The sequence below is a fragment of the Podarcis vaucheri genome (assembly GCF_965113315.1).
Source record: "Podarcis vaucheri genome assembly, chromosome: 1".
Taxonomy (NCBI): Eukaryota; Metazoa; Chordata; class Lepidosauria; order Squamata; family Lacertidae; genus Podarcis; species Podarcis vaucheri.
The window spans coordinates 81077610-81091752 of record NC_138759.1 but is presented as its reverse complement, the minus strand read 5'-3'; positions in this window follow the sequence as shown (position 1 = coordinate 81091752).

Here is a 14143-nt window from a genome sequence, read left to right as displayed (position 1 = left end):
GGTTTGTTTCTTCAAGCCATTTCATTTTAGATGTTCAAATGTTCAGCCATTTCATTTTGGACGTTCAGCGGCAACTGAGAATTCACATGAAAAGAAAAGGGGAGGAACTCAAGGTTGTGTTAAGATCCATCAGGAATGCATTTCAGCTTACCCAGTGGAATGATGCCCCCCTCTCCTCCCCCTGTATTTGTCCTGATCCATACAGAGCCATTTTTCTTTTGGGGGGAGGGAGAAGAGGAAGCCTGGTTACTCCAGTGGAAGGCTGTGTCCATGCATAGATCTCTCTTAGTGGAGATTCCAATATTTTCCCGTCTCTTGTAACTTAGTAGAGATGACAAAGTTGGGCATATTTTCTTCCAGAGGCAGTCAGATGTTTTATTTACTTATTTGCAAAACTTTCTATAGCACCGACATTAAGAAAGAAAATATGGCAGTGCACAACATAAGACTAACAATAAATCTGCATTCATTAAACAAGTACAAAAACATGTTGCAGCTGGATGAGGAGCTGTCCCAGGTCACAACTGATGCACTGAGAAGTGTTGGGGGGGGGTACATCCTGTGCAGCTGCCATGTACTTAAAAGGGGAATATTCTCTTCAAATAGGTGGTTTATGTTCGCTCTTTGTGCGGGAGAGGAATGATTCCAAACATCTATGGGAATTCACGGTCACATGCTTGGTGTCCCCATGCCGGGGTGGGGGGGTGGGAATCAGATGTGGCTAGTGAACAAAAGTTGGTATGGCCTTGACTGCTCATGCAGTTGAAAACCAGCTTCTGTCAGCAACAGTAGGATAACCCCTTTATTACCCCCACTGCTGTGGAACCACGTGATACAACCCCTGCAGCTCCCGCTGCTGCCACTGTTTGTCTCTCCAATGGAGGAGGGTGTGAAGCCCAATCACGGATGCTTTTCAGCAGTGGTCAACTGTGAGGTCCACACTTGCCTTGAGCTGCCCTGTGAGGGTGTTGAAATGAGACAGATTGCTAGTCCAGCTGCAGAATGGCTCCTTTTAGTCTTCTATCACTTAATCTTTCTGAAATCAGCCTCAGCTTCAAGCGGGATAGGAATTGGATAGCACAAAGATTTTCCATTGCTGCCCATGGCAGCAGCCTTACGTTTATGTATATATCTCTCAGGAAACAATGACTTTGCTTTTCAAACTTTTCAAGGACAGGAACACGCTCCTGGGAATGTTTAAGTGTGTGTGTGTGTGTGTGTGTGTGTGTGTGTGTTCCTCTTCTAGTCTGAAGAAAGGTATCAGGACAGCCAAGCCACAGATTTTACTCCAACCAAAACCTCCCATTCCCATAAACATGCACATAATTGTGCTGGATCTCCCCCGGCAGCACTTCTTATGAACATTCACAGCCCTGATAGATTGACACAGATGATGGGCATTACCATTCAAATACTGTGTGCATGCTGCATCTTGTGATCAATTATGTGTGCTGGGGCTTACCTGCCCCTCCAATATTTTATTAAAGTTGGCACTCCTGCTTTCATAGAAGTTGATCTCCCCACCTCTACCTACCTATACACAGGCACGCATGCACATACATACATACATGAACACCACCACCAATACCATCCTTTTGCCTGGTAGCAGTCCTGTAACTCAGAAACTGTCCTTGTTTGCACATCACAACAATCCACATTTGCATTTGGGCTTACTGGGATGATGTGAATATCTTCTCAGAGAGGCACTCACAGCTTGCTTTGCTGTTCTGGGCTTGGTTACAGTTTGTGATCAGTGAGGTAGAGAGAACTCTGAGCCCAGGTTCTGGCAACACACTAAGACAAACTTTGGCTTAGCTCTACATGGTGTAGGAGAAAAGAGGACAGGGAGGAGTTAAGCAGCTGTGGGCTCCTCTCCAAGCACCTGCACACTCACAGCATCCTGGGAAGCCATGCCATGGTTTGGCTTATGATGCCTTGCCAACTAGGCCCATATGGAATTGTCACTTTTTGTCTTTCTGTCATTTTCTTTGGTGGCCTCTCTTTTTCAGCTGTATTCTGCATGTGTATATATTTTCAAGTAAAAGGCCTTTTAATCAAAAGCCCACTTCAACCTCCTCCTTCTTCCAAATGTCAGAAGATTATTTGTCCTGTTCTTGACTATAAAGAAGCTATGACTCGAGCAAAGTCATGGTATTCGAATTGTCAATCTGCATTTGCTAAACAGGCATTTTCTTAGCCTGTTAATATTTTAAGTGCATTACTGCTGAGCACAGGATTTTCTGCAACCAAAGGATAATTTTATATATATACCAACTGGATCTATTCTAGGCTTTGCTAAGATGTAATGAACTTCAGTTATGCTAATGGCAGATAAGAACAAAGCTATCAGTCACCTGTGTCAATTATTTTATGTTGCCATATTTATTGTAAACTGGATGGTCTATAGGCAAAATTGAATGAATCAGGGCTTATTCAGGTATCACAACACCAGACAACCACCAGTCTTCTCATAGTTGGACTAAGGATCCAGAGAATGGAGAACATTCTTAAAGAAGACAGATGTTAACTTCCCAAGTTTTATATACCGGTATACAGTGTATATAAAAGAGAAACAGCTGACTAAAAAACTTCTGTTCCCTTTTGTTATGTGAAATGGCTTATTCATATAAGAAAGAGTTGTTTGGGTTTTTGCAGAAAATGTTGTTTCATAATCCATACAGTGGAAGCAGTGGAAGGCTTGCTTGTCAGTTCCCCATTCAAGTACATACAAGTTTTTGACTATCAAAACATTCATAAATCTGCTTTGCTGAGACTTCAGCAGCGGCGAGTCTTTCCTGCTGCTCTGCAGTTACTGTGGGAATGAGGGAGAGCCAGAGGCTGCCTGAGGACACAGCACTCCCTCAGGGAAGGACAGTCAACAAAAGAGTAGAGTCTGAGGTGAGGAGGAAAGCTATGTTCCCACAATACAACCAGCCCCAAAAGGAGCAGGGGCTGTAACCTGGAAGAAGGCAGAGACCGGCTAATAATACTATAGAATGATGCCAACCCTGTAAGCTCTGCTGCTCCTATTGGTCGATATGCTCTCCTTATACTGCATGACTTACAGTACGTGCATTCCTGTATCAAGATTTAAAACACACTAATATAACCATGCTAGAAGGGGGATTTACAAACACATCTCAACCTTTCTGTGGTTTTCATGTCATAGGGACATAGGAAGCTGCCATTAACTGACTCAGACCATTAGTTCACCTTGCTCAAAATTGTAAAGGTAAAGGACCCCTGGTCAGTTAAGTCCAGTCAAAGGTGACTGGGGTGCGGCGCTCATCTCACTTTCAGGCTGAGGAAGCTGGTGTTTGTCCACAGACAACTTTCTGGGTCATGTGGCCAGCATTACTAAACCGCTTCTGGCGCAACGGGACACGGTGACGGAAACCAGTGCACATGGAAACGCCGTTTATCTTCCCACTGCAGTGGTACCCATTTATCTCCTTGCACTGGCATGCTTTTGAACTGCTAGGTTGGCAGTAGCTGGGGCAGAGCAATGGGAGCTTACCCTGCTGCGGTGATTCGAACCGCCGACCTTCTGTTCGGCAAGCCCAAGAGGCTCAGTGGTTTAGACTGACTGGCAGCAGCTCTCCAGGGTTTCAGATAGGGGTCTCTCCCAGCCCTACCTGGAGATGCTGGGGATTCAACAGATGCCCTGCCACTGAGTTATGACCCTTCTCTCTCACCTATGAGCAATGGATTTTTATCTGCAGCACATGAATTTTCCACTTTCTGGTTGTACATCCATGTTTCTACTCTCTCCACATACTGATCTATCCTTTCTGTACCAAAGTGTATTTTTCATAACTATTAACAGGTATACTAGGCCCCCTACGCAATTCTTTCTCCTTTTCATAAAGATGAGCATCTGCTGTGCCTCATCTTCTTCATCACCTCCATCCAACCCCTATTCTGGTCTCCAACTGAAGTTGGCAACATCAAGGAAGAGCCTTTGTCAGTTTTCTCTTGCTTCTTCATCTGAAGTACAGCTCAGCTGATTAGAGCCAGCTGCTGATAACACCAAGGTTGCAGGTTTAATCTCTGTATGGAACAGCTGCATATTCCAAGATGATCCTCAGGGTCCCTTCCAATTCTACAGTTCTAGGCATCAGTTCAGCAGAGAATAATAATAGGCAATAGTGAAATTGATAAGATTTTCCTCAACTTAATCACTTCAGTGGAAGGGGGGAGTTAGGGTGATCAGGTGAGAGTGAGGAAAGGATAAGCTCTTGTACCTCTGGTAGTCTGTGCAGAAGGGTTTCTTTCATCAGAGGTAGTTTGTCATCACCACAACTGCACCACTATTAAGAGGTGCAGAAATTATGTCCTTTGTTGCCTCTGACCACCCTAAAGAGGATCCTGAAGGAATTGTGTTATGGTAGGAAATACAGATAGGGAAAGGATGCCCACACACTATCAAGTCTGTTACCAACCATGTAATAAGAAGGTTGTATCTACGTCTAGTCAAAGGGCAATATATAATGAGCCAAAATCCACAGTTGGCAGGCAACTGTTTTCCTGTAATTTAGGTGGAGGACATGTGGTTCCGAATGAAGCTGGAAAAAACACCATTTGTGACTGGCGCTAATGGAAATTCGCTGAAGTGGGAGAAGATTCATGAGTGATCATTTAAACATTTGAAAACGCTCATTTGATTTTGGGTGAGGTAGGTAAAAGTTGGAAGAGGGTTTTTCACAGCAACATGCCCAGCTCAATACCTTGTCCATTTAGCACTGTGGGGACTCTACTCTTACTCACACAATGCTCTGTCTCAGTGAGCCAGCCACCACAATATGTTTGCACGGGTCTAGGTTAAGAAACCACAGGTTTATTAATAACATATAATATCACATAAGAAGAGCTCTGCTGGGTCAAACCAAAGATTCATCCATTCCAGTATCTCATTTTCCAGAGTAGCCCACCAAATGCTTCTAAGAAGCTCATGGTGCATAAATGCTGTTTCTCCTCCAGGTACTGGTATTCAGAAGACTAACAGTTGTGAAACCAGATGTTCATTCATTTATCTATCATGGCAAATATGTGTTTGCCAGGTGATTTTTTTAAAAAAACCTAAACATCACTTTTGAGTTTTAATAGCTGCATAGAAGAAAGGATTTCAACGGGTGTACTTTGCATGACAAGCTACGCCTCTTTTTTAATTCTGCCTACGCCTGGGGCCATCGCCACCTCTTGTGTGACTGAATTCCATAAAGTAATTACAGGTTGTGTGTAGAACAATGTCATGAGAAAATTAATAAGGGTGCTTGGAAAAAATAAACAAAGGAGCAGCCCTATTTGAATCCTCTTAAGGAGATGTGAGCCAAGCATGGCCTGCTCAGCTTACACATTGAGAACCTCCCTCAGAGCCCATTTGCACTATCCATTTAAAGCAGTATTATACTACTTTAAACAGTCACGGCTTCTACTTAAGGAATCCTGAGAACTGTAGTTAATGGTGTTTCGAGTTGTTAGGAGACCCCTATTCCCCTCACAGAGCCACAGTTCTCAGAGTTGTTTAACAATCAATCCCTTTTCCCGGAGAACTTTAGAAACTGTAGCTTTTTCTGAGGGAAATACTGGGTCTCCCAACAACTCCCAGCACCTTTAACAAATGACAGCTCCCAGGATGCTTTGCTGGAAGCCATGACTGTTTAAGTAGAATGATATAACTTTAAATGTACCCAATCTGGGTTGGTAGCCCTGAGTTCTATTATTATGTGATGGTGAAATTTCTCTTTCTCCACAGCATGCATAATTCTGTAACCCTCTATCATATTCCAGTACCCCCCTCCCCAATGTTTAAGGCTTAATCTAAACAGCCCAAAAAAACCCTTTATGGGTCCCAGGGTCTGTTCTCCTTCCAAACACAGAAAAACTAAATGATGTAAGAAAAAGGAGCAGCTGGGTTTCTGCAGGAAGCAATTGATGGGGTGAGGGTGAGCTGACAGTCTCCACCCACTCACTGGTGAATCAGCTGAGTGGGGCATAATACAAATTTCTCTCAAATTCTTTGGCTGGTTCCAGGCTCAGCGGCTTGGTAAACATAAAAAAACCAGGAATTTGTTACATTTCAATGTGTGGGACGGTTAGAGAGAAAAATATGTTTCTCAGTTTTCTTACTGTTTAAGGCTCTGCTTTGGCTGACAGCTGCTACAGTCTTTGCCCCCTACATGGAAAAAAGCTCAGTGTACCAAGCTGCACATGGACCTTAATAGCATGATAATGTGTCACATGTTGTTTGCCTGACAACAGACAACAGAAAATCAGATTTGTGTATCAGCTCTCCATGTAGGAAACTGAATAATATATGGCTCAGACTGCCTACCGTGACAAAACTCAATTACACTATTTTCTTTTAGATACTAACCTACTAGTTCTGGGAAATTTATTCCAATGTCTAGGCACAGTCAGAAGAAACTGTTGGGTTTTTTTTTGTACAACAGAGTTCCTGGGATCAGCTGCCACCAGATACCCAGTGCCTTTTCTTTTTCAGTAAGCAGACACTGAGAACATTGCCCTGGTGTGACTATAGTTGGTATTGCATCGCCTGAGTTCTACGAGTGCGGCTTTCTCCCAACTGAAGTGCAGGGTGTTTGAGGACCAGGACATTCACAGGGAAACCAAAATGCTTGTTTACAAAGCTATTGTACTAGAAATAGAATAGAAATACTTTATTGTCACTGTACCACTTGTTTACAGTGAGATTAAACAAACCTTACTGTATGCTTGTGAAACATGGACCAGTTATAAACGCCATCTCCAACTCCTCGAAAGATTCCATCAAAGGTGTCTCTGAAAAATTTTACACATCACTTGGGAAGACAGGCAAACTAATACCAGTGTACTGGAAGAAGCAAAGATCACCAGGGTTGAAGCAATGATTCTTCAACACCAACTTCGTTGGACTGGTCATGTTGTGCAGATGCCTGATTATCGTCTTCCAAAGCAACTACTCTATTCCAAACTTTTAAATGGAAAGTGTAATGCTGGTGGTCAATAAAAGAAGTTTAAAGACTGTCTCAAGGCAAATCTTTAAAAATGTAATATAAACACCAACAATTGGGAAATATTTGCCTGCGAGCGCTCCAGCTGGAGAACAGCCTTTACCAAAGGTGTCATGGGCTTTGAAGACACTCAAACTCAGGACGCAAGAGAGAAACGTGCTAAGAGGAAGGCATGCTTGGCAAATCCACACTGTGATCAACTCCCACCCAAAAACCTATGTCCTCACTGTGGAAGGACATGTGGATCCAGAACTGGCCTCCACAATCACTTACGGACTCATTGTTAAAACCATGTTTATGGAAGACAATCTTACTCGGCTTCGAATGATCGCCAAAGAAGGAGAAGAGGTATTGCAAACAGACGCCTAACTTTTGAAGGACTTCAACTGCGTACCCGTTTGTAAAAGAAAAATGCAGTTTTTCTCTCAGTCCAGAATCTTTCATGCTCATACTCAACATGCTGCTTCTAAAATAGATTGATTAGAGATCCTGCCATCTACAAGGGTGGGTGTGGTGACTTGATACATACTATATTTGAAAACCTTCCCTTAGATTAGGTTATCCTCACCTCTTCCTTCCTGCACATGCACCAGGAGAACAAAAAAGGATGTGGTGGTTGCAATCCTTGGGCAGATGTGGACACATATCCCCCAATTCTGGCACCGCCTACATCTGTATTCATCGGTTTTCAAATGGACACACTGCAGGGTAACGAAGAATCAATCTGCAATGGTCTTTTATTTTTGGAATGAAATCAGTTTCTTAATAAGTTTTTTTTTAAAAGATGTTTTGATTAGTTTTAAAAAATAATTATAATCTGAAATACTGAGGAAAGTATTTCTTTCTCAAAATGGGAGACTAATCAATGTACCCCCAAATTGCTAAGCTGTTCTCACCCTAGTGAAAAAGCAGAAATCTGATTAAACTGCCCAAAAGGAGGAACATGTTTGTTTAAAATATTTTTATCCAGCCTTTTAATCAAAATACTTTCACAGGCATGTCATAAACTAAAAACAATAGAATTAAATCCCCTAATCACAAAAACAAAATAAACGATAGCATTTCTTAAAAGAGCAAAGTTTTCTAAAAGCAGAAGAATAAGCAATAACAATCCAATAAAACTCTAAAAACAACCAGCAGAGGAAAAGGTGACATAGCTCTTTTATACAGAGTTATGACCATTAGTCAGCCTGTCACAGTCTTGCCTACTCTGACTGACTGCTGCTCTCCAAGGTCTCAGGCAGCCACCTGCTGCCTGACCATTTGACTGGAGTTGGATATCACCCACAGGCAAATAAAACTGTATCTTCCTGGTGTTTATAATTATTAACAGCAGGCACACATTACTGGGGATGGCAGGTGAGAGCTATTTTAAAGCCTGGGCACCACAAATCATAGGAAGTTGCTTTATACTACATCAGACTTGTTGGCTGGCAGTGGCTCTCTTGGGGTTTCAGGTTCTTTCTCAGCCCTACTTGAAGTTGCTGGGGGTTGAATCCGGGACCTCCTGCGTGCAAAGTGGTTGCTCTACCACTGAGGTATGACCCTTACCAGGTGATCCACCCACTTCATTAGACAGGTCAATTGAAAAGTGTCTGTCCACAGTGAATGGGCAGGTTTGTTTACTGTATATGGAATAGGCAGACCTTGAAACTTTGGCCCCAAGCATACCGGGCATTACTAAAGCCAGTACTAGAGATGTGAATAAATCTACCCCCCCCCCTTTTTATATAAAAATTGGGAGGAAAACATCCCCCCTCCAATTTTTCTGGGCATTGTATATTGTGGGGGCAGAACACTGGGCCTTCACATTTCTAAACAACACTTTGTACAGCTGCCTCTCAATGTCTCTCACAGGCCCTGCTGGTAACTTGCCATCAATAGTTGTTTGAGTCATGGGCACCAGAAACATGGTCTCTTCAGCGGTGGCTCCATAATTGTGTCGTTTCCTCTCTAAAGAGGTGCATATGGCCCCCACTGCACTGGCTTTTTCATGGACCTTAAAGACTTTTAAATTACACCCAACTGCTTTTAATTAAGATGTGTGCTCTTCTGTATTGTTTTAACTGCTATGGTTTAATTTTTTTGGTTTTTGGATGAAAACCAAGGAACACCCCTTCTCTGAGCAAAAGTAACAAATATTGGGGCACAAATAATCCAGGTTGATTAATGGAAAGAAAAGTATACAAATGTGGGACATTTGTACCTCATTCCCTCAAACCCAGAAACATTCATTTTGTCAGAACAAAGAGCACAGAGGGAGCAAAATCATATTCTTTGGCAGGCTTTATCAACCTGGTGTTCTTCAGATGCTTTGAACTACAACTCCCATCATCCCTGACCATTGGCAATGCTGGCTAGGGCTGATGGGAGTTGGAGTCAAATAACATCCGGAGGGCACCAGGTTGGGTGCTCTTGACACCAGGTCGGGTGCTCTAGACCACTGTTTCCCAACCTTGGGTCTCCAGCTGTTTTTGCACTACAACTCCCATCATCCCTAGCTAGCAAGACCAGTGGTCAGGAATGATGGGAACTGTAGTCCAAAAGCAGCTGGAGACCCAAGGTTGGGAAACACTGCCGGGACTGTAGACATTTCATGTAATCTTCACACATTTGAAACAAACTTGGGAAAATGGCTGGCAGCAGACAATAGTGCTGAATGAAACTAGGCTTGCTTGCAGAATGCCATCTTGATTTATTAGTACCGTATTTTTCACTCTATAAGACGCACCAGACCACAAGGCGCACCTAGTTTTTGGAGGAGGAAAACAAGAAAAAAAATATTCTGAATCTCAGAAGCCAGAACAGCAAGAGGGATCGCTGCGCAGTGAAAGCAGCAATCCCTCTTGCTGTTCTGGCTTCTGGGATAGCTGTGCAGCCTGCAGTCGCTCCATAAGACGCACACACATTTCCCCTTACTTTTTAGGAGGGAAAAAGTGAGTCTTATAGGGCTAAAAATACGGTATTTGCACTAAAAGCTTTGTTGCTTAGATGCGTGAATTGGGAACAGCCAGATCTGGTTCCAGAGTCTATGGTTGGGGTACAGTCGCTGGCTGAAAGACGAGAACCCCGTGACATTTTCAACATGCCTCTTCTGACATAAGGGTTACAGTTCTAACATAAGGGTTACAGACAAATATATTTGGGGAGTCAAAGCTTCCAAAGGTGTATCACACAATTCCTGCATTGCAGGGGGTTGGACTAGACGCCCCTCAGGGTCTCTTCCAACTCAACAATTCTAAGATTCTATACTGCTACAAATGACCACACAGTGCCTTCCAAGATCAGCAAAACTTTCCTGAGCGCACAAATAGAAGAAAAGGATTTAAAGGTCCCTCAGGGTTCATTCAAAGCTTCACCAATTAAAGCATAAGAAAAATCAAGTATTTTTAAACATCTTTTTTGCAATGCGTTGCAAATCCTTTAATGAAGGAAATAAAGTCACAGCCTTTGAAAACTGCATTCACACTAATCCCTAACAAGCAAGCTCTGCTCACAGTGCTCTAATAAGCCTTCATGATACCAACTCCAGTAAAGGTGGTGAAAGCTCACTGAACCGGCTTAAGTCTGCAAATTCCAGGGCTTGGTAGGAACCCAAGACGGAAGACTCCTGGGCCTCTTTATTTCCACTGATATCCACAAGCAAATCTAAGCTGCCTGCAAGTGCTTGAGAATCCAAAACTGGAAGAGGTTTTGCAATCAAAGAGCTTTGCCCACAGTAAACTACGGTGTTTGTGTGTTGTGTGCTGTTTAGAAGGCCACATCTTTCTCAGTGACGGTGTCCTTTTAAAGGAATCTTCCCCCACCCACCAGAAGTTTGGTCATCCCACACGTCAGAGGCTGCGTACACATTACCAACTTAAAATGCATCCAAGTCATTTTTTTCTCAATTTGGATCACAGCTGGCTGGCAGGGAACCGCATCAAAACACAGTCTTTCATAAGCAATGACAGGATAGATAACAGGATAGATATGGATCCCTGTTTAGGGAAGTTTTTAATGGTTGATCTTTTACTGTGTTTTTAATATTTCGTTGTGAGCTGCCCAGAGTGTCCACGGCAACCCAGTCAAATGGGCAGCATATAAATGATAAAAATATTATTATTATTAAAACACTAGATGCAAGATAAATGGGAGCATGTACACAGTCAGTGTCCAGTCCGTGGAAGACACTTTTGTTCACCCTGGCTCATGGCACGTTCTTGGAAACTGGAGACCTAGGTGCTGTGTTAGGTGCTTGTTTTAGTTTACATATGCAGCTTTAACTATTTTTATTATTGCTTTCTTAAAATTTGTATTTCATGACTAGGCTCCAGTGAGAGGAAGAGAAGTATAGAAACACAACAATAATAAACAAGAGTAAAAGGGAAATCAATCGCAACCAACTCTAGATAGGATGGGGGGAAATGGGATACAATACTAATCGAGTGGTATAGTGTCTACAATATATGAAAAGTATTTTAATAAAAACCAATACCAATTAAAAACAACATCTGTCTCTAATAATGTCCGAAACAAAAAAAGTGCCAAATTTAAAAAATGTGGAACTAGTAAGTATCCACAAAATAGTTAGCATAGCTCATAAACTGTCGCAAAATACACAAGAATGAAAAGAAACGAACCAATAAAGTTAACAAACATAACCAATGTGAAAATAAAAAAATTCCTTCCAGTAGCACCTTAAAGACCAACTAAGTTAGTTCTTGGTATGAGCTTTCGTGTGCATGCACACTTCTTCAGATACACACGAAAGTGTGCAAACACATGTGTGTATCTGAAGAAGTGTGCATGCACACGAAAGCTCATACCAAGAACTAACTTAGTTGGTCTTTAAGGTGCTACTGGAAGGAATTTTTTTATTTTGACTATGGCAGACCAACACGGCTACCTATCTGTAACTATAACCAATGTGTTTTGACCAAGGTCTTCCTCAGTGGTCAGAATAAAATAACTATAGTTCAGCAGATAGTAAATCAAATATTGCAGATGCAAATCACCAAATAGCACCACAATCACCAGTTAGAGGGTTTTGTTTTTTTAAAAAAATGATAATGCTTATATAGCCTCAGTGCCACTTACAAATGTAATCTGATAAGCATGCAAGAAATAATTTGTTTTCCTCCAAATGGGGCCTCAGAACAAAGTATTCAAATGCTATCTGGCTTGTAAGCCTTCAAGGCCCTGAGCTATTATCTCTATTCTTAGGACTTAATTGAAAACACTGTTCTTTTAACCATTTCAAAAGCTCACACAGGCATTGCCACTTATAAGGAAACTTCACATTTGCAAATTCCTCACTTGGAGGAATATCCCCAGTATTTGTGCAAACATTAAATAAATCCAATACACATATACAGCACATGTACAGATAGATAACATAATGGCCAATCAGGATTTAAGGTGAATTATACATTCTACCTTGTCTGTAGCATTATCACCATCCAGCCAATCTCCTCACTGAGGTCAGTTTGTGCTTTAGTCTTAAAGTTGTAGATCCAAAACAATTCCCTCTGCAGTCACCTTTGATGTAGCTGGGTGCCTTGAGCTTTCATCTTTTCAAGCAGAATCTTAAATCCTGAACGTTATGCCCATAATCAACAAAAAGTTTGATTAAAGGAGCTTGCAACCTTTGTGTTCTAATACAACTTTTATGCTTACAGATTCTGACTTTAACAGCTCAAGATGTCATGTCCACATATACTTTATGGCATGCACAAGTAATGGCACCCGTGTGTGTGTGTGTGTGTGTGTGTGTGTGTTCAGCAGTATTTCTTTTAATTCATGCTGTGAGCTGCCCTGGGTCCCGCACTGTGAAAAAGCTGGGATAGAATAAACAAATAATGTATATACTAATACAAACACATTGAATTGTATGCTAGCGCGGGTGGCGCTGTGGGCTAAAGCCTCAACGCCTAGGGCTTGCCGATCGAAAGGTCGGCGGTTCGAATCCCCGCGGCGGGGTGCGCTCCCGCTGCTCGGTCCCAGCGCCTGCCCACCTAGCAGTTCGAAAGCACCCCCGGGGGCAAGTAGATAAATAGGTACCGCTTACCAGCGGGAAGGTAAACGGCGTTCCGTGTGCGGCTCTGGCTCGCCAGAGCAGCGTTGTCACGCTGGCCACGTGACCCGGAAGTGTCCCCGGACAGCGCTGGCCCCCGGCCAATAGATGTGAGATGGGCGCACAAACCCCAGAGTCTGTCAAGACTGGCCCGTTCGGGCAGGGGTACCTTTACCTTTACCTTTAATAGCACTTTTAAATCTTGACTTTGAATGCTTTACAAAAGTAGCTATTTAAAATTTTTATTTATATGTATTGGTCACAGTATTGAGGATCAGCAAACAGGTCCCATTATCATCTTGTGTCTTGGACAGATCACCGTGCTGCTGCTCCCAAGCAATATTCCTGGATTCACAAAGAGATTTGAGGACATTTCTATGACTTCTGTGCTCCAGCAGGTGGTGTTGCTAAACCAGGAGGTTAGGAGAAAGGCACGTTTATCATCTTTCTGCACTGTAGTGCTGGGATAGACTGGTTGCTGTTTCAGTATAGAAAACAAAGTGGCTGTACACAAAGTAGACTATCAAAACTGAATTTGTGTAGAAATTAAATGATGCATTACAATACATTTTGGTATAAAGCATCTTTTTCAATAATCTTTTTCACACTAGCAGTGTTGATGGAACGACTGTAGAGTTCTTAGACAATTATTTTGAAACTGTATAGTTTCAACCTGAATATTTGGAAATCAACGACAACACTATAAAATGCCAATAAACCTCCTTGACATCTTTCAGAAGGGGAACAAACCCAGGAACTTCTCACATTGCCCAGAGAAATGGGGTGAACAGTATGAATATACAGCTTTTGCCACATAGATATAGTGACTAGATCTGCTCCAGCCACCATCATGTGAGCAGTCTTGTGCCAGACTTGGCCATGAGGGTTCAACTGGAACATTTTAAAGAGGCAGAAGGAGCACGATACCCCATGAGTTTCACTGATTTGCATAAAATTAAAAACAGCATTAAAACGAATGGATAAGCATCAGAAGCCAATGAATGGCAACAACATTCAAGGCTGATTTACACAAAGCTGGATGGGAGCCAAATGCAAAGTTCTCCACATGATGAAG